This window comes from Narcine bancroftii, chromosome 7 (assembly GCF_036971445.1).
Source record: "Narcine bancroftii isolate sNarBan1 chromosome 7, sNarBan1.hap1, whole genome shotgun sequence".
Lineage (NCBI taxonomy): Eukaryota > Metazoa > Chordata > Chondrichthyes > Torpediniformes > Narcinidae > Narcine > Narcine bancroftii.
The window spans coordinates 206,609,335-206,635,987 of record NC_091475.1 but is presented as its reverse complement, the minus strand read 5'-3'; the positions used below and the strand labels follow the sequence as shown (position 1 = coordinate 206,635,987).

Here is a 26,653-nt window from a genome sequence, read left to right as displayed (position 1 = left end):
CTTCAGCAGGGGTTTCCCCGTGACTGAGTCGGCCATTTTTGTTTTCAAGCCGCCAGTGGACCTAGGTAAGTTTAACTGGGTTCCCTGACCATCTCCGAGGTAGGGCAGGGACCCGGTTGACTTTGGAGCCCGCTGACTGGGTCAGATCCTTTCAAGCCCCCATTTTACAAGACAGCTTGAAAGTGCCTAGTGACTCTGAGGGAACTTTTGCTTTTTTTGACTGAACAGAGCACCAGGCAATGTTAATGGCAAACCTTTACCTGCCTTATGGCAGATTAAAGGGAATTTTGTGTTACATTTCTGTTTTATTACATGACAATAAATAATATCTCAGAAAATAATCCAGAGACAAATCAACAACTCTAAAAATTGAAAAAGCAGGCACTACATCAAGGAACGGAACAAATAATCAGAGAGAAGCAACTGGTACCAAATTGGGATGAACGTCATTTTTCTCCTTTAAAAAGGCAGTGTGTGAGAATACGAAAAGAAACACTTGCATTATTTTAAACACCATCACACTGTCAAAACATCTGAGAGGACTTCACACTTCAATATATTAGCTTAATCTGCATGCAATGTTCCACAATATGACAAGAAACCTGTTCATCTGGAGTTGCAACTGCTGGAGAAATCTCTCACCTTGTAAATCGAGGTGAGTCTCCATGAGATTCAATTGGCTTTTTTAAATGGTGCAACGCCACATTAAAGGCAGCTCAAAGGGAAAAAAAAGGTTGAATTTACCTTTTTAGGGAGAAGGCCTACAAGGTTGATCCAACATGGCTTTCAACTCAGCAGCATAGAGGGAGGAGGGCCGAGTGGTGCAGCTGGACTGCCCGTGCCGTCACATCAAACATACGTGCCGAGGAGACCCGGGGGAAAAAAAACATACGTGCAGAGAGGGGAAAGCGGCTTATACCAGAAATGGCAACTAAAGAGCGCTGGTGGAGATCTGTTCAAGCAGTCTTAGGACTCAGGCATATCACCTGTGCAACATAATTAGCTATATTACCTATATGATTTAAAAAAAAATCATACTCCTGGGACGTGGGCTGACGACGTCATCAGCCTGTCCTTTTGCAGCTACTTTCAGCGGCATTGCCTTCACGGAGGAGGTGCAGCAATCTCACTCTGAGTTTATCCCACAAGGTGGATCAGAGTTCACCTGCTGAATCCATCCTTGGAGCTTTCTTCACCGTAAGTGAAGCGATGCAAAGGCAGAGAATATTTGCCTTTACATTCGCTTCCCACCCCCCCAAAAAAACTATAAAAAAGCCTAAGGTAGAAACCCAAACATCACAGCCTTAAAGCAAGAGATGAACTCATCAGGATTGTGGGTGAGAGCATGATGGATCTTTGCAATCAATCATCTCCCCAAGAAGGATGTGAAGGCTGCTGCTAACTACATTCAAAATTAATATTTAGTTATTAAGGGAATCAAATGATTTGTAATGACTGCACGAAATTGGTACTGGAGTAAAAGTAATGGCTGGAATGGCCTATTTTTTTCTTTTTTAATGTCAACTTTTTTTAAAATCAAGTGCAAGAGCTTTAAATATTTTATATCATGTTCCTCATCTCTGGGGCTTGCAAATTTCCGTACTACCAGGGTACCAACTCTGATAACCAATTTAAATCGACATCTTCCAATTGCTTTTCTCAAGGAAAATGGACTCTTACAATTTATCATGTACAGACACTTCATAACGTGTGGATCCTGATTAAATGAAGGCTAGTAGAAAACAGAGGGGGTAGGCCATTTGATTCTTCAAGTGTGATTTATCATTTCCAGCTTTCTCCAGCCCTAAAAACAATTCTTATTGAACATGTTTAATCATTTAAATTACTTTCTGTGATGGAGCATTTCACATGTTCACCATTCTCTGGAAGGAAATGCATCTTCTTCTCATTCATACATGGTTTCTACCTCATCGATAGGTTGTAACCCCAGGTTTCTCAACTCGCCAGTCACGAACACACTTCCTGTATCCATCTATCCATGGAAACAGACAAATACATGAGAGAAACTCAGCAGGTCACGATGCAGCCCAGTCTCAAAACATTGGTTAACCCGTTACTTCCTATTACATCCTATGGAAGAAGGTGCATCTGCTGAATTTCTCCAGCACGTGCGTGTATTGCACTTTATCCCAGCATCTGCAGACTTTCTTATTCAAGTCACTGTATGCAAGTGCTTTCCCATCTACTAGCCTTGCTCGTCACCAATGCACGAGCAACATGTTATGAAAGTAGGCAGCACGATTAACGTAGCTGTTAGTGCAACCCTAAGACACAGCCAGTGACCCAGGTTAGAATCTGGCGCTGGAGAAATTTGTACCTTGTCCCTGTATCTGGGTGGCTTTCCACCAGCTGCTCCAGTTTCCTCCCACCCTTCAAAATGTTACAGGGGTTGGAGATTAATTGGTGTATTTAGGTAACTCGGGCTCATGGGCCAGACGGGCCTGTCAACATGATTTATGTCCAAATTTATATTTAAAATTTAAATGTGAAAGCGTGCTAGACTTTTTTTTGTGATCAGCTGAAGTTTAAGATTCTCTCAAGTACATCTGAAAACACCTCGTACTACCGTAATAAATATTAATCTGACAATCTTGAACATTGGCTGTGAAAACCCTTTTTGAATTGCATTATACTGGGTAATTATAGGTCTACTGGAAAGAATAAAAACAATGGGAGCAATTTAAGGTCATGGTAAATTAAGCGCAGTACACAAGATTAAACACATTGATTTAAGGAGGATTCCTTCAGATATACTGGTGCCACGCAGCAACTCTTCTGTGTAATCAGCCCTGTATTTCAAAAACAATGGAGGTGTTTTAATGCACAAGGAAGTACAGTAATCAATAAAATGTAAGAAATGTGGGATGATGGCAAACTTGCTGCTAGAATCGGTTTGGAAGAGAGACAACTATGATTGATTAGGAAGGACATCAAGTGTTATGTAGAGAATAGGGCTGAAATGGATAGTAAATCAGACTTGGTGGGGCAAATGACCTGATCCCACTCCAATGTCTTATGGTCATTTTGGTATACAGTTCAAAGAGTAGAAGGAGCCGATCTTCTGTGAATACAAAACCAGTTCCATGTGGAACAAATTAAGACAATCAACAGCTAATACTTGTAGTCTACTCATGAGCTAGCCAGCGGCTGTCACTATGTTGATTGGACAATAAGTATCCGAGTGAAACAGATAACATACCGGAGGTCAAGACAGAAATCGTGACCAATATTAGTTTTTAAAAAATCAAACCAGCCTTTTGAATAAAAAAATTACCCCCTATTTTTATTTATTCACAGGGCATAGCCCATCAGCCTCACCATCACCTTTTATTATTCTCTTCATAGTTTTTTCATCCCACTTTAGATTCTACCACACACCCATGTGATTTGAGAAATTTATAGCAGCAAGACTTCCCAGGGGTAAACCCTGGTAGCTGGATCGGAGTTAGCTGCTCTATCACTGTCAAGCCTTCCTTAATTTTTCCCCATTCCAAGATCCAGGCAAGGCTCAAGTCTATTGCCATAGTTTGAGAAACTTCAAACTGCGAGTACTCCTGCTATTCAGTATATGAGGCATTCTTGAATAGTTGAAGTGCTCCTTTAAGAGGAGGATTTAGAAGCACTCAACCACCTGCATCACCCCCTTCCTCCAATATATTCTCTCCTAAAGTCAAGGGACAATTCTACAGATGTACAAAATTCATTTTCATTTGGAGAATTTGATTTTAAATTCTTCTTCACTATATTTTAAAAAAATACTAGAGTACAGTGGTTCTCAAGCTTATTTGGGGAAAGGCCTACCTGGCTTTCAGCCTAACATGCCACGGCCCACTAGTGACAATGACGGAGTAGTATTTTCAAGTTAAAGTTACCACTGGGTAACACTGCACTTTAAAAAAAATTACTGTAACATGACACTCTGCAACAATCTACTGGAGGAATTCAGCAGGTCAAGGAGCCTCAGTGAAAGAAAAATAGTCAACATTTTGGCTTAAACTATTAAAATTTGCCTGGAATATTCTTTTTCTCCCACTGAGTTCTTCCAGCATAGATAGTTTTCTCCTTCAGATTCCAGCTTCTGCAATCTCTCATGCGTCTCCTCTACACCCTGCATTTTATTAACTGCTGGGTTGACTGTATGGGTTGACTTGTGTGGATAGCATGAAAAACAAACCTTGTCACTGTACTGTGATTCACATGACAATAAACAGCTCCACTATACATTTAAGAACTATTTGGACAGGTCATGGATGGGAGGGCTGTAGAGGGCATTGACTGGATGCAGGTCAGTGGCACTGGGCAGAATATAGTTTGGTACAGACTAAAAAGACCTGTTTTTCGTGCTGCAATTTTCTATGGTTTCAATATCACTTTGATAAAATCTATCCCAATTTGGTAAGCTGAGTTTGAGGAGTTTGTGAAAGATTGGTATGATATTGGAAACCCTGGGAAATTTCTATAAATGTGTGGTGGAAAGTGTGCTGACCGGCTGCATCACGGTCTGGTACGGGGACACCAATACCTCATTGCTCGAGCCCTCCAAAAGGCAATGGACACAGGCAAAACTCTCCACACCACCAAAAACACCTACAGGGAACGCTGCTGTCAGAGGGCAGCAGCAATCATCAAGGATCCACACCACCCAGCACACGCTCGATTTTCACTGCAGTCATCAGGAAGGAGATATAGGGGTCACAAGACTCGCACCACCAGGTTCAGGAACAGGTGCTACCCCTCGACTATCAGACTCCTCAACAATAAACTCAGTCAGGGATTAATTTAAGGACTTAATTTTCACTTTAAAACAAAAATAAATTCTCTCGGTATTGCAGTTGGCTTACACTTCTTTATTTGTTTTTATTCATTCTCTCTCTCTCTCTCTCTCTCTCTCTATCTATCTATTTATTGTCTTTATTTATTTGCTTACACTTCTTTATTTGTTTACATGTGTTTGTTGTGTAGTTTGCTCACTCTACCAATAAGTAGTAATTCTGCCTGGCCCGCAGGAACAAGAATCTCAGGATTGTATGTGATGTCATGCATGTACTCTGAAAGGCATTTTTTTCCTCCTGCATGGCCTCAGGATGCCCATTTAAAAATCCTGCTATTAGAACTGGGCAAGATTAGTTCATGAGGAAATTCTTTTTGTTCAAAGCACCTGCATATTAAGCATTCTTAATGGCAGAGTTTCATCATTGCCCATATCAATCTTACAGATGCAAGCTGAAATTGCAACTGGTACATTATATTTAAAAAAAAAATCAGCCTTATTGAAATTGTAATCATTTCAAATTCAGGCAATTGCAACCCTGGTCTCTGCCGTGATGAATTTCTTTCATTGCCTCAAATCCTCAGCACAAACAAGGTGGCCAAATGGTTTGGCTTCCTTTTTTGACAGAAAGACCACATCCTTTTAAAATTCCTTAATTTACTCCGACATGGAGCCAAGAGGGCAGACGCTGCCCTCATTAAAACCTCATGAATTATTAATTATCACACATCAGACAGCAGGACAAAACCAGGGGAACAAGAGGGAAATGCAAAGCAGACAACAAAAGCCGCTGATGCTCAAAGATGGCCAAGATGACCATTGCGGACTTACACAGACATTTAATAGGAATTAAATCAGCAAACTCGACTTTAAGGCATCAAGGTGTTGTTTAAATATGCAGAAGAGAACTTGAAAAGATCAAACGACCCTGTAGAATAAGGGTAAAAAAAAAATCAATGCTGGAAAAACTCTCCTGGTCAAACAGTACGCTTTATGTTGCAAAGCTAAAGATACATAACCAATGTATTCGGGCTTGAGCCCTTCATCGAGGTATGAAAAAAAATATGGGCAGGTGCCTGAACAAAATGGTAGGGGGGGGGGGCAGTGGGAGAAGCATGGACCCAAAGGCAGGAGGTAATAGGTGGATAAGGGAGGGCACCCCAGCAAACAGGGGAAGAGAGGTGGTTCTGTAAATGGAGAGGAAAGCGTGTGGAGAGCTGGAGGAAAGAAGGGAAAGGGAAGGGACAGAAAACAGAGAGCAGATGAGCAGAGACCAGAGAAGTTGATGTTAATGTCATCCAGTTGGAGAGTGCCCAGACAGAAACTCAAATGTTGTTCTTCCAATTTATGGGCGGTTTTGGTTGGATAGTACACGAAGCCATGGACAGACACACAAGCATGGGAGTGGAGCACTGAATTGAAGTGGTTGGGCACAGGGAGATCCCCGACACCGATGCGGTCAGAGTGAAGGTATTCAGTCTGCACCCAGTTTATCCGATGTAGAGGGTTTAGGTAGCAGAAGTGTGATGTTGTCCGTGGATTGAAAAATCCAAGGAAGCCCAGCAGCAAGAGGCAAAGCAGTAATTTGTACACGTGGGTTTTCCATTTGCCACAAGGAAATTCTACTTTTAAAAAAAAATCAGTAGAATTCTAAAGTACTGTATAATGAATGCTTAAAAATATCGCAGCATCTTCTTGTTCAAGTAAAACTTCTCAGTCAAAAATAGCACAGATTGGCACTTAACTTTACAAGGCAGTGAAATGATTAGAGGCCAGTTATAAGTGACCACAGGAAGTACCATGCTTGCATCACACCTCCTCCCTCACCAAAGTCTGGGAGCCCAAACAGGCCTTTCAAGTGAAACATCACTTCGCTTGTGTATCTGTAGGACTGATTTATTGCATTCAGTGGCATTCCCTACATTGGAGACTGGGTGCAGATGGCCCGATCGCTTTGCTGAGCACCTTCACACTGTCCGCATCAGGGATCTCCCAGTGGCCAACCATTTCAGTTCTGCAGCACACTCCCATACTCACATGTCTGTCCGTGGCCTCGTGCGCTATCCCACCAGGACCACCCATAAATTGGAGGAACCACACCCGATTTTCCACCCAGACACTCTCCTGCCAGATGGCAAAAATATTGACTTTTCCATTTTCTGCTAACCTGCTTTCCTTTCCCCATCCTTCCCTTCCACTTCAGTTCTCCACCCCATTGCCTCTCTATTCACCTCTCCATCCCTTCCCCTCTTGCATGCTTCTGTGCTCTTCCTCCCTTCTCCACCCATTACCTCCTGCCTCTGCAAGCATGCCTCTCCCCCTTATCTTTATATTCAGACGCCTGTCAACATTTTTCCATACCCTGATGAAGCGCTCAAGCCTGAAGAGTTAGATATGTATTTTTATCTTTGCTCTACAAAGGACACTGTTTGACCTGCTGAGTTTCTTCAGCATCGTTTTTAACCAGTTATACATTAACATTTGACAAATACATACAACATTCTTACACCAAGAAGTTTTTTTTTTAAAAAAAACACTTAACAAGCAAGTCAGACAATTTATATGGAATTCTAAAATACCAATTGTCTCCATGCAAAAAAATAACTTGGGATTATTCATTGAGTGGACTACAATAAATCGATTTAAAAATATATATATTATTTGGCTGCCCAATCTAAATTTATATCTTTTTTGAGGTGGTGGGGGGATATTCCTGATTGGGTTCAAATGGGTTCACACGTAACAGGTAAGAAGATAGCAGAAGACTTCATTAACAAATGAAATATTAGCCTGGAAAGACAGATAATTTGGATAAGGCAACAAATTAATAAGTGTATAGGTCTAAAAGTGGGGTTACCTTGTATCAAAATGAGTTAACACCAATGACATTAGAAAATGAAATCCTGGAAACTCTGGGAAACTTCTTATGAACAAAGACAATTTATGACATTTGAACAGCTGAAAAATAGATATGATTTGCCAAATAGAACTTTCTTTTTTTAAAAGAGCTAGTTTAGGACCAGCTGTGACCCTGCCGAAGTGTAGAGACATGGAGGCTCTTCTTTGAAAGGGGATCACAAGTAAATTTATATCCAAGATGCATTTCCTATTGTAGAGCAATAGGCCGAGACCAGGCTTGCACAAATCTAGGGAAAGCTGGGAGACGGACCTGTGGAAAAGGATTCAAGAACCACATTGGTCAAAATTGTGCTCCTGGAGCGAGCATGCTAACCGAGTGAAAGGATGAGGCCAACAGTCGGTGGGTTCATCAGAACTCGTGAACTTTATTTTGACTAGCACGCTGCTGCTTTTTAGGTGTGTGAAGCTCCCGCCCCTGCGCACCGGAAATGACATCATTGTGACGTAAACGCGCTCCCAAGCTTCTACCAGAAAAGAAGGCCACGCGACACCATCTTTGATGCAGCTGCTCTGATAGCGTGCACGTAACACACGGAGCTGGTTCCCCTGGCCATCAAGTATGTGTGTTGCCACACTCTGATTATAGGAGATAATTTATTAATGTCATATCATAGATTGGTACAATACAATTTTATGCACCAATTATACCTTACACTGCAAAAATTACTTAGTTTAAAATCTGGACTCGTGTTTTAGGTGTGGTAGAGGTTGGAACATTTATACATTCAACCTCGCTATGCATGAAAGTAAGATCCTTTTGGTATGACTTGGCAGAAACTTTGACAAAAATTATAGAATTGGATTTTCCATGGGAACCACATCTTTATTTATTGAGCGATCTTAGGTTATTGGTACAAAACTATCAACGTATCAAATAGAGTTCGTGAGGACTGCACTAGCGGTAGCCAGGAGATGTATTGCTGTAACATGGAAGTCCAACTCCCCCTACTTATTACCCGCTGGAATATAGAAATGCAAAGTTGTGCCCTCTAGAATAGATAACATAATCTTAGAAAGAAATATGACGTGTTTGTTGAAATATGGAAACCTTATTTGAATTATATTGGCTTAAAGATATAATTAACTTCCCCAAAAAAGTTTAAATAATAGGTCAATGGCATTGAATTCCTGAAGATCAAGATAAGGACTAAGTAATGAAGGCAACTAAACACATAGAACTTCACTCCATGATGGCTGAACAGAATATGATGGCCAAATAAAATGAAAACTTTATTTTCTCACAGCGCACATCCCAAAAACCCTGCATATTCATGTGTTCATCTGAAAGTTCAAATGCTACCTTCACATCTGTTTGCACCACTATCTCTGGTGGCCTGTTTCAGACAGTAAAGAAAACTTGCCCTACACATCTCCTTTAAACTCCTCTCCCCCTCACCTAAATGTATGCCTTCTCGCATGGATATTTTAGTCTGAAAAAGAGTCAATGCACTGTAACTCAACTTTATAAACTTGCATCACGTCTCCCCTCAGCCTCCGGTGTTCCAGAAAACAAAAGAAAACAACCCAAGTTTGTCCAACCTCTCTGCAGAGTACATACCCTCTAAAATTTTGGTCTAAAATCTCCTTTATATCTTTTTCAAAGCTTCCACATCCTTCAACTGAACCATGTCGCACACAATACTTCATGCTACCTGACCGAAGTAGTCACAAGACAACAAGAATTTGAAGCTACAGTATTAGGACACCAAAAATCTTGGTCAAATATTTAAATTTAGAGCTCCATTTTGGAAGCAGGAGAGCACAGCAGAGGGCTAGAGAGGAAATTCCAGAGCTTGGGTCTCAGCAGCTGGCGATACAGCCAGTAAGATTGGAGCAATGAAAAACAGTGACATGCACAAGACAGAATTGTACACCTTGAAGAAGGGCTCAGGTCCAAAACATCAGCAATATATCTTTGTCTTGAGGCGCAGAAATATCGGAGTGCCTCCAGCATTTCAGTCTGCTTTTACTACAATCACAGCGTCTGCAGGCTTTTATGTTTCACTCACGAGATAGAATTGGAAGAGCACCATGATTTAGGAAGTTTGCACAAATGGAAGAGGTGACAGAAAGGGAGATGATATGATGATAACCATCTGGGATACAGTTTATGGATATAGTAGGTGTCTAAAACTTAGGTGGCACAAGTTTAAGGTGAGAGGGGAAAGATTTAAAGGGGACTGGAGGAATAAGATTTTCCATGCACTAGGTAGTGGGCTGCAAGAGGAAGCGTAAGAGAGGCAGGCATAAATGCAAGACTTTAGATAGTTAGACAGTTATATGGATAGGGAAAGTTCAGACCAGCCATTCTCTGGAGACCTTATGGCCCCTCCGTCCACACAAGGGCCACAGAACATTTAAGTAAAAGTCTAGTTTTCTTTTCACCTCGTGCAACAATTAAAAAAAAAAGCTTTTTATGCAGTTAGGAGAAATATGGAAGAAACAAAATGATTGCTTCGTGGGGAAGGGGGCCTATAAACTTTGAGCAGAGTCCTGGGAAGGGGGGATGGGGTATAGACAAAAAAAAGGATGAAAATGGCTAGTTTTGAGGGATATGGGTCGAGCACAGGCACTAGTTTAAGTGGACAACTTGGATTGAAGTGCCTATTTCCATGATGTCAATTCACACAGCACAGAACCAGGCCCTCCCTCGCTGCAATATTCTCATCTACAATAATCGATAGATTTGAACACACGGGCCATTTTGGCCTTTGAGTCCACGCCACCCAATTAATCTAATTAACCCCTGTACTTTTCAAATGGTGGGAGGAAACTGGAGTCCTGAGGAAAACCCAAGCAGACAAGGGAAGAACGCACAAACTCCTCACAGATAGCGCAAGCAGGATTGGAACCCTGGTTCCGATCGCTGGCGCTGTAAAGGCAGTGGGCTAACCGCTATGCCAACCATGCTGCCCCCAATCTTTAATTCTGGAGTTACTATAAAGGCTGAATACAGCTTTTAGCATTTCAGGTTCCAGAACTAACCAGGCATCAGTTGAGGAATTGTGGCAACGAGGGAAAGGCTTGAGGTTCAATTAAATGTGCTGTGAATTACATACGGCCTGTTAATGTGAATGTTGTATTCTATATTGCATTCCTTAAGGGAAACTTTCTTAACTGGTAACTGTTGCTTTTCTGCTTCTATGCTAGTCTATATTCACAGTGCTTCGTCCTGTGGTTTTACCAATCTGGGTTCACCCCATCAAGATTGTAATAGTGACTGCTGAGCCACAGCCACATTAAAATAAATCATGAACAGGTATCTTTCAATCTTCACTGCAGTGAAAGGAAGTCAACCTTGATCCTAAGGGACTATCTAAGGGGAAATAACCAAAAAAAAAAGGAAAATTGCACTTTAAACCAAAACCATTTTAGCCAAAATAGAAGACTAAGCCAGCCATTCTCCTTTTTTTTTAAATTTTTTATTTTTCACACCATAAACCACATTGATCAAGATACATATATTTTCCTTTTCAAATATATAGTGTCGTTTTCTCCCCCCCCCTTCCCATCCCACCCTCCCTACCTCCCCTCCCATTCATTTAAAGTACAGAATCTAAGATACATTAAACCAGTCAAACAATGTTGTCACTCAATAAAAATAAACAAGAAATTCCACTGAGTCAATTCTTTTCATTTCCTTCTCCTTCTGTCATTTTAGGTGGTAGATGTCCCCGGTAGGTTTTCTCTATTGTGTTTCATGTATGGCTCCCATATTTGTTCAAATATTGCAATATTATTTCTTAAATTATATGTTATTTTTACTAATGGAATACATTTATTCATTTCTATATACCATTGTTGTATTCTCAAGTTATCTTCTAATTTCCAGGTTGACATAATACATTTTTTTGCTACGGCTAGGGCTATCCTAACAAATCTTTTTTGTGCACCATCCAAATCAATTCCAAATTCTTTGTTTTTTATGTTACTTAGGAGGAAGATCTCTGGGTTTTTTGGTATATTGCTTTCTGTGATTTTATTTAATATCTGGTTTAGATCTTCCCAAAATTTTTTCACTTTCTCACACGTCCAGATTGCATGTACTGTTGTTCCCGTTTCTTTTTTTAACAACGAAAACATCTGTCAGATACTGTTGGGTCCCATTTATTTAACATTTGAGGTGTAATGTATAGCCTGTGTATCCAGTTATATTGTATCATACGTAACCTCGTGTTTATTGTATTTCTCATAGTTTCAGAGCATAACTTCTCCCATGTTTCCTTCTTTATATTTAAACCTTGTTCCCATTTTTGTTTAGTTTTACCATTTGTTTCCTCATTCTCCTTTTCTTGCAGTTTAATATACATATTTGTTATAAATTTTTTGATTATCATTGTATCTGTAATCACATATTCAAAATTACTTCCCTCTGGTAATCTCAGACTGCTTCCCAATTTGTCCTTCAATTAGGATTTCAGTTGGTAGTATGCCAACACTGTATCTTGAGTTATATTATATTTATCCTTCATTTGATCAAAGGATAGTAATTTATTTCCTGAAAAACAATTTTCTATTCTTTTGATCCCTTTTTTCTCCCATTTTCTAAAGGAAAGGTTATCTATTGTAAAAAGGATTAACTGATTTTGCATCAGTAATAGTTTTGGTAATTGGTCATTTGTTTTATTCCTTTCTACATGAATCTTCTTCCAAATATTGAGCAGATGATGTAATACTGGAGAATTCCTACGTTGTACCAATTTTTCATCCCATTTATATAATGTGTGTTCAGGTATCTTCTCCCCTATTTTATCTAGTTCTAATCTAGTCCAATTTGGCTTTTCCCTTGTTTGATAAAAATCTGATAGGTATCTTAATTGTGCGGCTCTATAATAATTCTTAAAGTTTGGTAGTTGTAAGCCTCCTTGTTTGTACCATTCTGTTAATTTATCTAGTGCTATTCTTGGTTTCCCCCCTTTCCATAAGAATTTCCTTATTATTATTTTCTTTAACTCCTTGAAGAATTTCTCTGTTAGGTGAATTGGTAATGACTGAAATAGGTATTGTATCCTTGGGAAAATGTTCATTTTAATACAGTTTATCCTTCCTATTAGTGTTAGTGGTAAGTCTTTCCAATGCTCTAAGTCGTCTTGTAATTTTTTCATTAATGGATAATAATTTAGTTTATATAGATGGCTGAGATTTTTATTTAGTTGTATACCTAGGTATCGCATTGCTTGTGTTTGCCATCTAAATGGTGATTCCTTCTTGAATTTTGTGAAATCCGCATTATTCATTGGCATTGCTTCACTTTTATTTGCGTTGATCTTGTACCCTGATACTTCTCCATATTCCTTCAATTTCCCATGTAATTCTTTTATTGATATTTCTGGTTCTGTTAAGTATATTATAACGTTATCTGCAAATAGACTGATTTAAAATTCCTTCTCTTTTATTTTTATCCCTCTTATTTTATTCTCTGTTCTTATCAGTTCTGCCAAGGGTTCTATAGCTAACGCGAACAGTGAGGGAGATAGTGAACATCCCTGCCTTGTTGATCTGCTTAAGTTAAATTGTTTTGATATATATCCATTTACTGTCGCCAATAGCCCCTTATATAATGCTTTAATCCAATTAATATATTTCTCTGGTAGGCTGAAGTTTTGTAGTACTTTGAATAAATAATTCCATTCTACTCTGTCAAAGGCCTTCTCTGCATCCAAGGCAACCACTACTGTTGGAGTTTTATTTCCTTCTACTGCATGAATTAAGTTAATAAATTTATAGATATTGTCCGTTGTTCGTTTTATTTTAATAAATCCAGTTTGGTCTAGATTTACTATTTTTGGTACATAGTCGGCCAATCTGTTTGCTAATAATTTAGCTATTATCTTATAATCTGTGTTAAGTAGAGATATTGGTCTATATGACACTGGTGCTAGTGGATCTTTCCCTGTCTTTGGTATTACTGTAATTATTGCTGTTTTGCATGAATCTGGTATGTTTTGTGTTTTATCAATCTGGTTGATTACTTCCAGGAGGGGAGGAATTAATAAGTCTTTAAATGTTTTATAGAATTCTATTGGGAATCCATCCTCTCCTGGTGTTTTATTGTTCGGTAGTTTTTTTAATATCTCCTGTAATTCTTCTATTTCAAATGGTTTTATTCATTTATTTTGCTCTTCTGTTTGTAATTTCGGTAGTTCAATTTTAGTTAAAAATTCATCTATTTTGTCTTCTTTCCCTTCGTTTTCAGTTTGATATAATTGTTCGTAGAATTCTCTGAAGTTTTCATTAATCTCCGTTGGATTATATGTGATTTGTTTGTCTTTTTTCCTTAATGCCAATACCATTCTCTTAGTTTGTTCTGTCTTAAGCTGCCACGCTAGAATTTTGTGCGATTTTTCTCCTAGTTCATAATATTTCTGTTTTGTCTTCATTATGTTCTTCTCCATCTTATATGTTTGTAGTGTTTCATATTTTATTTTTTTATCTGCCAATTCTCTTCTTTTAGTTGTGTCTTCCTTCATTGCTAATTCTTTTTCTATATTTACTATTTCCCTTTCCAACTGCTCTGTTTCCTGATTGTAGTCCTTCTTAATCTTGGTTACATAACTTATTATTTGCCCTCTGATGAATGCTTTCATTGCATCCCATAGTATAAACTTATCTTTCACTGATTCCGTATTTATTTCAAAGTACACTTTAATTTGTCTTTCAATTAATTCTCTAAAATCCTGCCATTTAAATCGCATGGAGTTTAATCTCCATCTATACATTCTTGGAGGGATGTCCTCTAACTCTATTGTCAATATCAGGGGTGAATGGTCCGATAATATTCGAGCTTTATATTCTGTTTTTCTTACTCTATCTTGCATACGAGCTGATAACAGATTTAGGTCTATTCTTGAGTATGTTTTATGTCTACCCGAATAATATGAATATTCCTTTTCCTTTGGGTGTTGTTTCCTCCATATATCCAAAAGTTGCATTTCTTGGATCGATTTAATTATAAATTTGGTTACTTTGTTCTTTCTGTTAATTTTTTTCCCAGTTTTATCCATGTTTGAATCCAAATTAAGGTTGAAATCCCCTCCTATTAATATGTTCCCTTGCGTGTCTACTATCTTCAAAAAAAATCTTGCATAAATTTTTGATCTTCTTCATTAGGTGAATATACATTGAGTAGATTCCAAAACTCCGAATATATCTGACATTTTATCATTACATATCTCCCTGCTGGATCTATTATTTCCTCTTCTATTTTAATTGGTACATTTTTACTGATTAATATAGCTACTCCTCTAGCTTTTGAATTATATGACGCTGCTGTTACATGCCTTACCCAATCTCTCTTTAATTTCTTGTGCTCCATTTCAGTTAAATGTGTTTCTTGCACGAATGCTATATCAATTTTTTCTTTTTTCAGTAAATTTAGCAGTTTCTTCCTTTTGATTTGGTTATGTATTCCGTTAATATTTAAAGTCATATAGTTCAACGTAGCCATTTCATACTTTGTTTATCTTTCCTTTCCGTTTCCTCATCATCACCTTTCCTTCTTATCCATTTTTGCTTTCTTGTTTTGAACACTTTATAAGACAACATTTCTAAAACATCAAACATTTCACTTATTCTCCTATCTAAAATTTCTTTAACCCCATTATCCCCTCCCCTTCCTGAGTTGCCCTTTATCTCTTGTCGGGCAACCACATTTCCCCTCTCCATTTGGATTTGCGAATTCACTCGCAAGCGTCAACTGATTTTGCAGTGACCGTAACTCCTCCCCACCCAGCCCCCCCCAGAAAAGATTTCAATTTTCATATATAACAAAGGTCTCTCTCTTAATTCCCTCCTTACTTCCTCTCTTCCCTTTCATTCCCTTATTAATTCTTATCTATACTCTATATATTTTCCTTTAAATATCTATACTCATGTACACACATATATACATACACACCTATCTATATATATATATATATATATATATATACACACACACACACACCCATATACACACATATATATATTTCGTGGTCATTTTTACTCTCATTACGTCTTCATCTCTCTGTCTGTTTTGTAGTTGTTCTGCAAATTTTCGTGTTTCCTCCGGATCCGAGAATAGTCTGTTTTGCTGCCCTGGAATAACTATTTGAAGTACCGCTGGGTACTTTAGCATAAATTTATATCTTTTTTTCCATAGGATCGTTTTTGTTGTATTAAGCTCCTTTCTCTTCTTCAGGAGTTCAAAACTTATGTCTGGATAGAAAAATTGTTTTTGACCTTTGTATTCCAGTGGCTTTTTGTCTTCTCTTATTTTCTTCATTGCTTTCTCCAATATATTTTCTCTTGTTGTATATCTTAAGAATTTTACTAAAATGGATCTTGGTTTTTGCTGTGGCTGTGGTTTCGGTGCTAATATTCTGTGTGCCCTTTCTATTTCCATTTCTTCCTGTAATTCTGGCATTCCCAGGATCCTGGGGATCCATTCTTTTATATTCTTTTATAAATTCTTTCATAACTTTGCCTTCTTCATCTTCCTTAAGGCCCACTATCTTTATATTATTTCTTCTATTATAATTTTCCATTATATCTATCTTCTGAGCTAACAGCTCTTGTGTCTCTTTAACTTTTTTATTAGATTCTTCTAATTTCTCTTTTAAGTCCTCTACTTCCATTTCTACGGCTGTTTCTCATTCTTCCACCTTGTCCACTCTTTTTCCTATATCTGACATGACCATCTCTAATCTATTCATTTTTTCTTCTGTACTTTTAATTCTTCTTTTTATTTCACTAAATTCTTGTGATTGGCATTCTTTTACTGATTCCATATATTCTTTAAAAAAAAAATATCCATTGTCTTGCCTTTCCCTTCTTCCATTTCTCTATGTTCTTCTTCCTCTGGGTTGGTCATCTGTTGTTTCCTTGTTTTCTTTTTACTCTCTTCTTTCTTGTTCTCGTTGTTTTCTATGTTCTCTTCCTGTTGTTGTGTTGCAGGTGTCATTCTCAGCTGTGGAGATCGACTCCTCAGCTGTTCCCCCCCTCCCGTCAGTGTTTTATTTTCATGTGCAGTTGCGCACTTATACTTGGCTCCGCGAGCCATTTTTGTAGTCCCGAGCTCGGGACTTCCACTGACCTTAGGGAGCGGGCTTCTCTCTTTGCGGCGGGCCTCTTCGGACAGGTAAGGCCTTCACCTTCTTCTTTCGACGTCCTTTCTTCTTCTCTTCTTCCTGTTGCTTTTTTTTTAAATTTTTTATTTTTCACACCATAAATCACAATAGCCATGATATACACTTTTTCTTTTCCACACATTTACAGTGACTTTTTCTCCCCCCCCCCTCCCTCCTCCCAAGCCACCCCCCCCACCCCCCCCCTCTCATCCATTTTAGGTATACAATCTAGGTTGCATTAATTCAGTCAGACAATGTTGTCATTCAACAAAAATACACCAGAAATTCTACTGAGTCCATTCTTTTCTTTTCTTCTCCTTCCATCAACTTAGGTAATGTTTGTTCCCGGTAGGTTTTCGCTATTGTATTTAATGTAAGGCTCCCATACTTGTTCGAATATTTCAATATTATTTCTTAAACTATATGTTATTTTTTCTAATGGAATACATTTATTCATTTCTATATACCATTGTTGTATTTTCAAATTATCTTCCAATTTCCAGGTTGACATAATACATTTTTTTGCTACGGCTAGGGCTATCTTGACAAATCTTTTTTGTGCATCTTCCAAGTCAATTCCAAATTCTTTATTTTTTATGTTACTTAGGATAAAGATCTCTGGATTCTTTGGTATATTGTTTTCTGTTATTTTATTTAATATCTGATTGAGATCATCCCAAAATTTTTCTACTCTCTCACATGTCCAGATTGCATGAATTGTTGTTCCCCTTTCTTTTTTACATCGAAAACATCTATCAGATACTGTTGGGTCCCATTTATTTAACTTTTGCGGTGTAATGTATAGTCTGTGTAACCAATTATATTGTATCATACGCAGCCTCGTATTTATTGTATTTCTCATCGTTCCAGAACATAATTTCTCCAATGTTTCCTTTTTTATCTTTATATTTAAATCTTGTTCCCATTTTTGTTTAGTTTTACCATTTGTTTCCTCATTCTCCTTTTCTTGCAGTTTGATATACATATTTGTTATAAATCTTTTGATTAACATTGTATCTGTAATCACATATTCAAGGTTACTTCCCTCTGGTAAACTCAAATTGCTTCCTAATTTATCTTTCAAGTAGGATCTCAGTTGGTAATATGCCAGCGCTGTATCTCCAGTTATATTGTACTTGTCTCTCATTTGTTCAAAGGATAAGAATCTACTTCCTGAAAAACAATTTTCTATTCTTTTAATCCCTTTTTTTTCCCATTTTCTAAAGGAAAGGTTGTCTATTGTAAAAGGGAGTAGCTTATTTTGCGTCAATATTAGTTTTGGTATTTGATAATTTATTTTATTTCTTTCTACATGAATCTTCTTCCATATATTGAGGAGATGGTGTAATACTGGAGAAGTTCTATGTTGTACCAATTTTTCGTCCCATTTATATAATATGTGTTCAGGTATCTTTTCCCCTATTTTATCTAATTCTAGTCTCGTCCAGTCTGGTTTTTCCCTTGTTTGATAAAAATCTGATAGGTACCTTAATTGTGCGGCTCTATAATAATTTTTGAAGTTTGGCAATTGTAAGCCTCCTTGTTTATACCATTCTGTTAATTTATTCCTGTTGCTTTTGACTTTTCTTTCTTCGCTGCCATTTTCTTCCCACCTTTACTTTTACTTTGTTTTAATTTTTATTCTTGTACCTTTGTGTTTTGTGTATTTTTTTTAAAACTTTTCCAGAGAGGGCTGGAGTTCCCTGACTGGCCACTACTCCATCACGTGACTCCTCAGCAGCCAACCATTCTCAATGGGGCACCACAACTCTCATGGGGGCCGCAGCACATTCAAGTAAAAGCTTCGCTCTTTTTTTCTGCTCACGTAACAAATATTTACTCTAAGCACTTCACTTTGATATTGAATAGCATTACTACCAATATTCTGAAGGTAACAGGTAATCAACAATTACATCTGCATCAGCTATAAATACTGAAGCCGCGACGACAGATCAGAAGCAATGTATACGGCAACAAATCCAGGAATGATGGAGTAATCACATTTGCCTGAATAACTGGAACAAATAGAATTTTTAAATTATCAGTGTTCCATGACACATTTACTGAAATGCTGGAAGAACTCGGGTCTTGCAGCGTCCATAGGAGATACCGATATACAACTGCTGTTTTGGGCCCAAGTACTACTTCAAATTACATATTCACTCCATGACACATTCACTAATGCACCATGGCCAACAGTGCATGTAGTCATAAAATATCACAGCAACACGTCAAAATTTCTCCAAAATGATGATTTTTCAGGATCTATTATCAAAATGCTGGAAGAGCCTACCGATAATCGGCCTGCCTCCAACACATAAATTTAACCACATCCTCACCATGTCTAGGGCAACAGAGACCACATTTACAAGTGAGCAAAAAACATCTTCCATCACTTTAACTGAGTTAAACTGATCTCACGTTAACAACTACCCACAACAATAGGGTAAAGAGCATTTCCAAACAACTTAAATTTGGAAAATCAGTTAATCATGGCATAGATTTTGGAGTAAAGATACATAATGCTGGAGAAAGGCAGCAGGTCAAACAGTGTCCTTTATATAGCAAAGGACAAAATGCATAGCTGACATTTTGGGCTTGAGCCCTTCAAGGTATGGAAAAATGTTGGCAGACATCCAGGCCAAAGAGTAAGGGTGGGTGGGGGGGGGGGGGTGGAGGGAGAATGTGTGGTTGCAAAGGCAGGAGGTAATAAGATGGAGGAGGGAGGGGATAGCAGCAATCAAGGGGAGGAGGGATGGCTAGGTGAAGAGAGGGGGCAGAGAGGAAGGACACCTGGAAAGGGGGAGGGGAGGAGGAAGAGGAGAGCAGGTAAGCAGAAACTGGAAAGTCAATGTTAATGCCATCTGGTTGGAGAGTGCCCAGACAGAAAAAAAATCAGGTGTTATTCCTCCAATTTGCGGGTAGTCTTGGTGGGATTGTACGAGGCCATGGACAGACACACGAGCATTGGAGCATGACACAGAACTGAAACAGTTGGCTACTTGAAGGTCTCTTGTCACTGTGGTGGACGAATCTAAAGTTTTGGAGTTTAGAGACACATACATCCAGGTTACATTTTACTGAAATTTATTGATAACAGTGGCAACGAGAAGTCAGAGTGCATCGGGGTGTGGGGGGGGGGGGGTGGTTGCTGGGAGTCAAGCAGCATCCACAGAGAGGAAGTGACTCAACGTTTTAGAATGGGACCTGTTTTCAAGACTCAGTCACCTAATCTAGAACGATTATCTAGATGATAATGTGTAAATTGAATAAGTAAATTTGCAGATTACACAAAGATTAGAGGTATTATGGACAGCAAGAAAGACTGTCAAAGGGATTTGGAGCAGCTGGAAAAATGGGTGACGGAATTTAATGCGGATTTGTGTGAGGTGTTGCATTTTGGAAGGACAGACCAAGGACATACATGGTAAATTGTGGCAGTGAGGAGTATGGTGGAACAGTGGGATCTGGGAATAATTACCTGATTTTTTTTTTAATTTAAATTTAGATAATTTAAGACATAATAAATTTAAGTAGATAGGATTATAAAGAAGAGTTTTTGGGATATTGGCATTCACAAATCAAAGTATTAAAGTATCAAAGTGTGGGAGTTAGGATGTTATGGTAAATTTGTAAAAGACATTGGTGAAGTGAAATTTGGAGTATTTTTGCAGTTTTGGTCACCTAATAACAAGAAACATATCAATCAAACTGAAAGGGTGGTCTTCAGAAACTGAGTTACAGGGAAAGGTTAAACAGGCTAGGACTTTATTCCCCAGAGGAGAGATTTGATGGAGGTATTGAAAATTATGAGGAGTCTAGACATATAGGTAGACTTCTTCCACAGAGGGTCGTTGAGATACAAACCAGAGAACATGGGTTAAGGGTGAAAGGGGAAAGGTTTAGAAGGAACATTAGGAGGAAGCTTCTTCACACACAGAGTGGTGCGAGTACGGAAAAAGCTGCCAGCTATGTGGTGAATGCGGGCTCAATTTTAATTTTTAAGAAGAATTTGGATGAACATGGATTGGAGGGGTATGGCCAGGGTGCAGGGACTAGGTAGAATAGTTTGGCACAGACTAGAAGGGATGTGCTGTATTGTTCTATGATGACAGACCTTTTCCTTACAGTAGATGCTGCCTGGCCCCAGAGATGTTCTAGCTTCTCATTGTTTGCTCCAGATTCCATCTTGGATGATTGTGAGCAATTTTGGGTTCCTCAGTCAAGAAAGGATACACTGACATTGGATAGGGTTCACAAGGATAATTCCAGGAATTAAAGGGTTATCGAAAGATGGTGGGAGAGTGTAGGGCAAAAGGGCACAGCTTCAGAATTGAAGGCCATCCACTTAGAACAGAGATGCAGAGCTATTTCTTCAACCAGAATCTGTAGAATAAGCCGTTGTGGAGGCCAGGTATATTTAAAGCAGAGATGCATAGGTTCTTGATTCGCCAGGGCATCAAACGCTATGGGGAAAAGGCTGGGCAGTGGGACTGCTTGGGAAAATGGATCAGCTCATGATGAAATGGCAGAGCAGACTCAATGGGCTGAATGGCCTAGTTCTGCTAAAAACAAAATAGCAAATGTCTGCACTATTGAAGCTCAAGTGAAGATAAAAGTCATGAGTGCATTATTCAAAGTAAAAATTATGGTCTCTGGTATCCTGGCCAAGAACAAGGCATCAAGCATCATCAGTGAACCAAATGAGTAATGTTTTATTCCACTGCTCTTCGAGGAAGCTTGATACTGCATTTACAAGTCATTACACTAAGTGCCAACTTGCATAACATTCACCATAGGCATGCAAAACTGAGTAATTTCTCCAAGATGACAGAAAGTACCTTTGCCAAAGCATCACACTCATCAACCCAGACTATTTGTTCACATCAGAGAATGGACGTACAAACCAGAACCTTCCAGGTGAACAAAGGGTGAACCAAATCTGACCGAAAATAGCATTCAGTTGCCTTTGATGTGTCAATCACCTGCAAAAGGATTAATGAAATTTACTGTGACTTCACTGGCTAGCAAGGAAAAACTTCCATTCCGAAAAAGAGTAAACATTTACGAAAGATTTTTACCATGAAACATATGAAGAAACGTCACACCCTCTGGTTGAAAAAAATAGAATGAATGAAGGACGAAGGTTGGGGGGTTGTTAATAATTTGGAATTTTCACAGTGCAAGTGGAGAGGATGGAAGAGAAGTCTCAATTTTTTCTTTACTACATGCCACCCAATTAACTTACCGATCCTGGTATATTATGAATAGTGGGAGGAAACCAGAGCATCCAGAGAAAAACCATGCAGACACAGGGAGAACACACAAACTCCTTAAAGATTCAAACCCAGGTCACTGGCACTGAAACAGATATTCAGAGAGAGGTCAATGAATTCCACCTCCCAACTCACAGACCACCTTAAGTAATCCCTTCCTAATCAGAGAACCTATAGCGTCTTATGCCAGTAGATAGGCTGGTTAGAGTATTTCTGTGCTGCCTGGTTCTATGTGGGAAATGCAGAACGCATTCTGATGTTTGTAACTAGATCAGGGGTGCAGGGGTAGTGGGGCAGGGGTGCGTCTGGTCACTGGAGAAAACATGGTAATTACACTGTCGAAGAGGGTGTGCAAAATCTTTGAGGTCCCCTTTCATCCAACACACAGCATCTTTCAGCTGCTCCCATCAGGAAAGAGATACAGGAGTATCAGAGCCAGCCCCTCCAGGCTGAGAAACAGTTTCTTCCCACAGTGAGTGAGAATATTGAACGACCAAAGGACACTGCTCACTCACCCACCCGAGATTATTTCTAAAATAATATTTATTGATATGATGACTTGTCCTGCATAAGTATTGTTTGTCTGTATGTGTGTTATGTCTGGTTGCGTGTCTACACGTTTTGCACTGAGGACCGGAGAACACCATTTGGTCAGATGACAAACTTGACCATGCAGCAACAAAATGGATCAAAAGCAACAATGAATCACTGACAAAGTCTCAACACAAGTGGTTTCTTCTTCAACTAAAAGGATAAAACAGCACAGGGGCTCCAACTTACGATTTTTCAAAGTTACAATGGTTCGAATCCGTACTTTCAATTTCGAATTCCAATCTGTTCATGCACTTGGAATATGCGGATCGTTACACTCTCACGATGATGGGCGATGGCAGCATCGCACGAGAGTATCGTACTGCATACTCCAATGATTTATTTTTCAGTGTGGAATAAAGGTATTCAAAATTATTTTAAAATGGGAAGTGCGGTATTTCTTTTCGACGCAGGAATTATGATGGGCTTGCTGGAGCGCAACCCAGTCGTAAGTTGAGGAGCACCTGGTGGTCTCATGTCCTGATTAGAAAGGCAGAGTGGCTCAGAAAGTGGCATATCAGTCATACCAGCCAAAACAATGCTTGACAAAGTACTCCATTTTTAATTATTAAATCACACCACTGAATTGGTTACTCAAATAAAAAGTTCCGCATGCCGCTACTGAACGGAACCAGGTACAAGGTCAATGGAACAGTAAAATCATTCAACATAAAACACATCCCATCAGTAAAGTACAACTTACAACATACAGTAATTCTAAAGCACAAAACCTTAAAAAGGAACATATTATTATCAAAACCAAACCCTCCCAAGTTCAAGCAGAGTCAAGATTCTAAAGTGCATTTTATATTAAACCAACCACCCTGTCCAGATGCATCGCAGCTTGGTTTTGAACTGCTAGATTGCAAGAAAGTGCAGAGATCTGTGACACATCTCAGGCCATTGCACTCCTTTGTCCCACTATCTAAGAAAACTTGCCCACATATTGAAGATCCCTGGCCACACTCTCTTCTTCCCACTTCCTACGAGGCAGAAGGAAAATAAGCTTGACTAAGGAGGTGTGTTGGTTAGCCTTTACTTCCTACAGATGCTGTGGGATTGCTGAGTTTACAGAAGTGGGAGCAGGAGTAAGCTATCAAGCCTACTCCACCATTCAATGTGATCATGGCCGATCTGATGAAAGGCTCATCTCCACCTACCTGCCTTTTCCCCATATCCCTTAATTCCCCTACAATGTAAAATCCATCCAACATGGTCTTAAATATATTTACTGAGGTTGCCTCCAGTTTCTCCAGCAATTTTGTGTACTGCACTGATTTTCTCAACTCATCTTTAGTAAGACCAATTGATTCATATCTCTATTGCTCATGTCCCAACCTGCACTGTTTTGTTAATGCATCATACTTAATGTGTTCCTAAAAGTCTTGGCTAAAGATTCTAGACTCTAAACTCAACATCTTCCTAGTTCCATTACCACCTTTAGCTCTGCAGAACAGAGAGCTCTGCATGCCTCCAATTCTAGCCATAAGTCACTGCAGAATATAATTATTCCTGGTGGAGTATGTGCTTAAAATTGTTGGATGGTCACATCTCCAAGGATGTGTCCTGGAGCCTCCATGTTGATGCAATCACAAAGAAGGCTCGCCAGCTATCCTTTGTGAGGAGTCTGAGGAGATTTGGTAAGTCTTCATAAATTTCTACAGGAATACTGTGGAAAGCATTCTGGCTGGTTGCACCACTGTCTGGTGCAGAGGTACCAACTCTCAGGACAGAGGGTTGTTAACTCGGCCTGCAACATCACAGGCAGCAGACTTGACTCCATCGAGGACATCTACATGAGGCAGTGTCTTAAGCAGTCTCTATCCTCAAAGAACCCCATCACCCAGGCCATTCATTCTACCACCATCAGGAAAAAGGTACAGGAGCCTAAAGACGAGCACGCTTCTTCCCTGCTGCCAACAGATTCCTGACTAATCAATGACACTGCCTTACTTTTCGTGGATTATAGTTTTTTTCATAGTAATGTTGTAAGCTGGCTATAATATGAATGTTTGCACAAAGATGCTGCAGCAAACATCAAACTTCATGACTGCTCGAGGAACTCAGCAGGTCAGGCAGACAAATGGCAGTGGTGGTCTTCCTTATGTGCTTAACTCACTTTTATGAAGAAACTACTTTGAATAAATTACAGGTGAACTTCCCAAGCAACTCTTCATGCCAGGTACAAATGTTTGCTCTGGGGACGAAACTTGCGATGTGCCCCCCAAAAAATTTGATCTGCTACATTATTGAAATGCTAACGTTCAATACCAGATCTGCACATTGAGGCAAAGTTTGCCGAAATTAAGAGTCTTTGAAGGAGTTCATCCACAATAGGAAGCTTCATTATCCATCTGGAGAATGACACCACACCGAGCCCATGCTCATTCAGTCCACAGGCAAGAGGAGAGGGTGCTGAGACCTCAGGTGTCATTTGTGCAGAGACAGTGTGGTCCTTGGTGTCACAACCGGTCTTGTACAACGCAGGCCCTGGTAATGTCAGCCTCGCAGGTCATGGGGAGGAAAAGAGACACCATTTCTTCCCTGGGGAGTGGGTATATGCCGCCACCTGCCTGGGTGGGGCACAGACGGGAGTGGACACTGCCTCCCCTCCGGGAGAGAGTGGGGTGGGAGGGGGGGAGAAGACCTCCACCTGGGAAGGTGGGGGATGGAAGACACTGCCAGGAGTGTGATGTGGAGATGAGGAGGCCACCCCACCCTAGCGAGTATGGTGTAGGGATGGGGGGGACGGTCCCCCCCCTTCGGGGAGTGTGGTGTAGGGATGTGGGGGAGGGGCAGGGAGTGTGGGGAAGGGGACTCCACCTCCCCCCCAGAGGATCGGGGGTGGGGGGGGGACACCTGTTCCGGGGGTGGGGGTGGAGGGGTCGCCGGTTCCCCCGGGGGTGGGGGGAGGGGGGACGCCGGTTCCCCCGGGGGTGGGGGGAGGGGGGACGCCGGTTCCCCGGAGGATCGGGGGTGGGGGGGGGACACCGGTTCCGGGGGTGGGGGTGGAGGGGTCGCCGGTTCCCCCGGGGGTGGGGGGAGGGGGGACGCCGGTTCCCCGGAGGATCGGGGGTGGGGGGGGGGGACACCGGTTCCGGGGGTGGGGGTGGAGGGGTCGCCGGTTCCCCCGGGGGTGGGGGGGGGGACGCCGGTTCTCTCAGAGGATCGGGGGTGGGGGTCTGTGGGTGGGTGGGCGAAGCCCCTTCCCCCCCCCCCACCCCCGGGATCAGCACCGATCAATGCGCTTCCGCACAGCCCTCTCACGCGGGTGCGCATGCGCGGTTGCCAGGGCGACCGTTGCCAGTCGGCACGGGGCGGTCCCGGCGCGAGCTGCTGCCTGGTTGGCTGCTTCGAACCTGCCTTTGGGATCCCGCTCGGTGAAGGCCGCTCGTCGCCTTCCCGCCACCGACCCGGTAGGTTCGCCTCGGCTTCCTCCCCGTCCGCTGCGGACGCACGGCTCTCTGGTGACCGCCTCTCTCCACAGCCGCCGAACCCTGCCCCCTCAACTTAACCTGCTGCTGGACGCTTAACCGCCGACCCCGCGCCGTGTTCCCATTGGTGGGTCCTTCTTTACCTCCTCTTCCGATTGGTGTATTCCGCATGTCAATCAGCGCGCTTTGGCCCGCCTTAGAGGTGGATGGATGACGTCATACCGGAAGTTATTCCGGATGATGTCATCAGCTTTACATCAATGTCAGGATTTAAAGGGACAATTAAAAGAATAAACATTTATTCGGCCCTATTTTTATCATTTTCTCAGCAAACCTTCAATAAATAAGATTTGTAAGCATTGGATTGGCTTGTTTATTGTCACATGTACTATGTTACATTAAAAAACTTTGTTTGGCATGCTATCCAGCCAAGTCAACCTCTACAATGTACTGCAGGTTGTGCAAAAATAAAAACAAATATACAGGGGATATTGGTCGTCCTTAGATTTGAAGAAGACACAATTTAGAAGATTG

The 26,653-nt window shown here is 40.4% G+C and overlaps 1 protein-coding gene across 5 annotated transcripts in view; it reads right to left on the bottom strand.

The window, feature by feature from the left end:
- Positions 1 to 26,219, bottom strand: part of pak1 (p21 protein (Cdc42/Rac)-activated kinase 1) — a 259,729-nt gene extending 233,510 nt beyond the window's left edge. For 2 of the 5 annotated variants that reach the window (XM_069892081.1, XM_069892080.1), the window contains exon 1: positions 26,049 to 26,219. The gene's annotated coding sequence lies outside the window, so the exon portion shown is untranslated. Of the gene's footprint in view, positions 1 to 24,956; positions 25,454 to 26,044 lie in introns of those variants that run through there. The other 3 variants (XM_069892082.1, XM_069892087.1, XM_069892083.1) reach the window with 3 other exon arrangements.
- Positions 26,220 to 26,653: the final 434 nt, after the last annotated feature.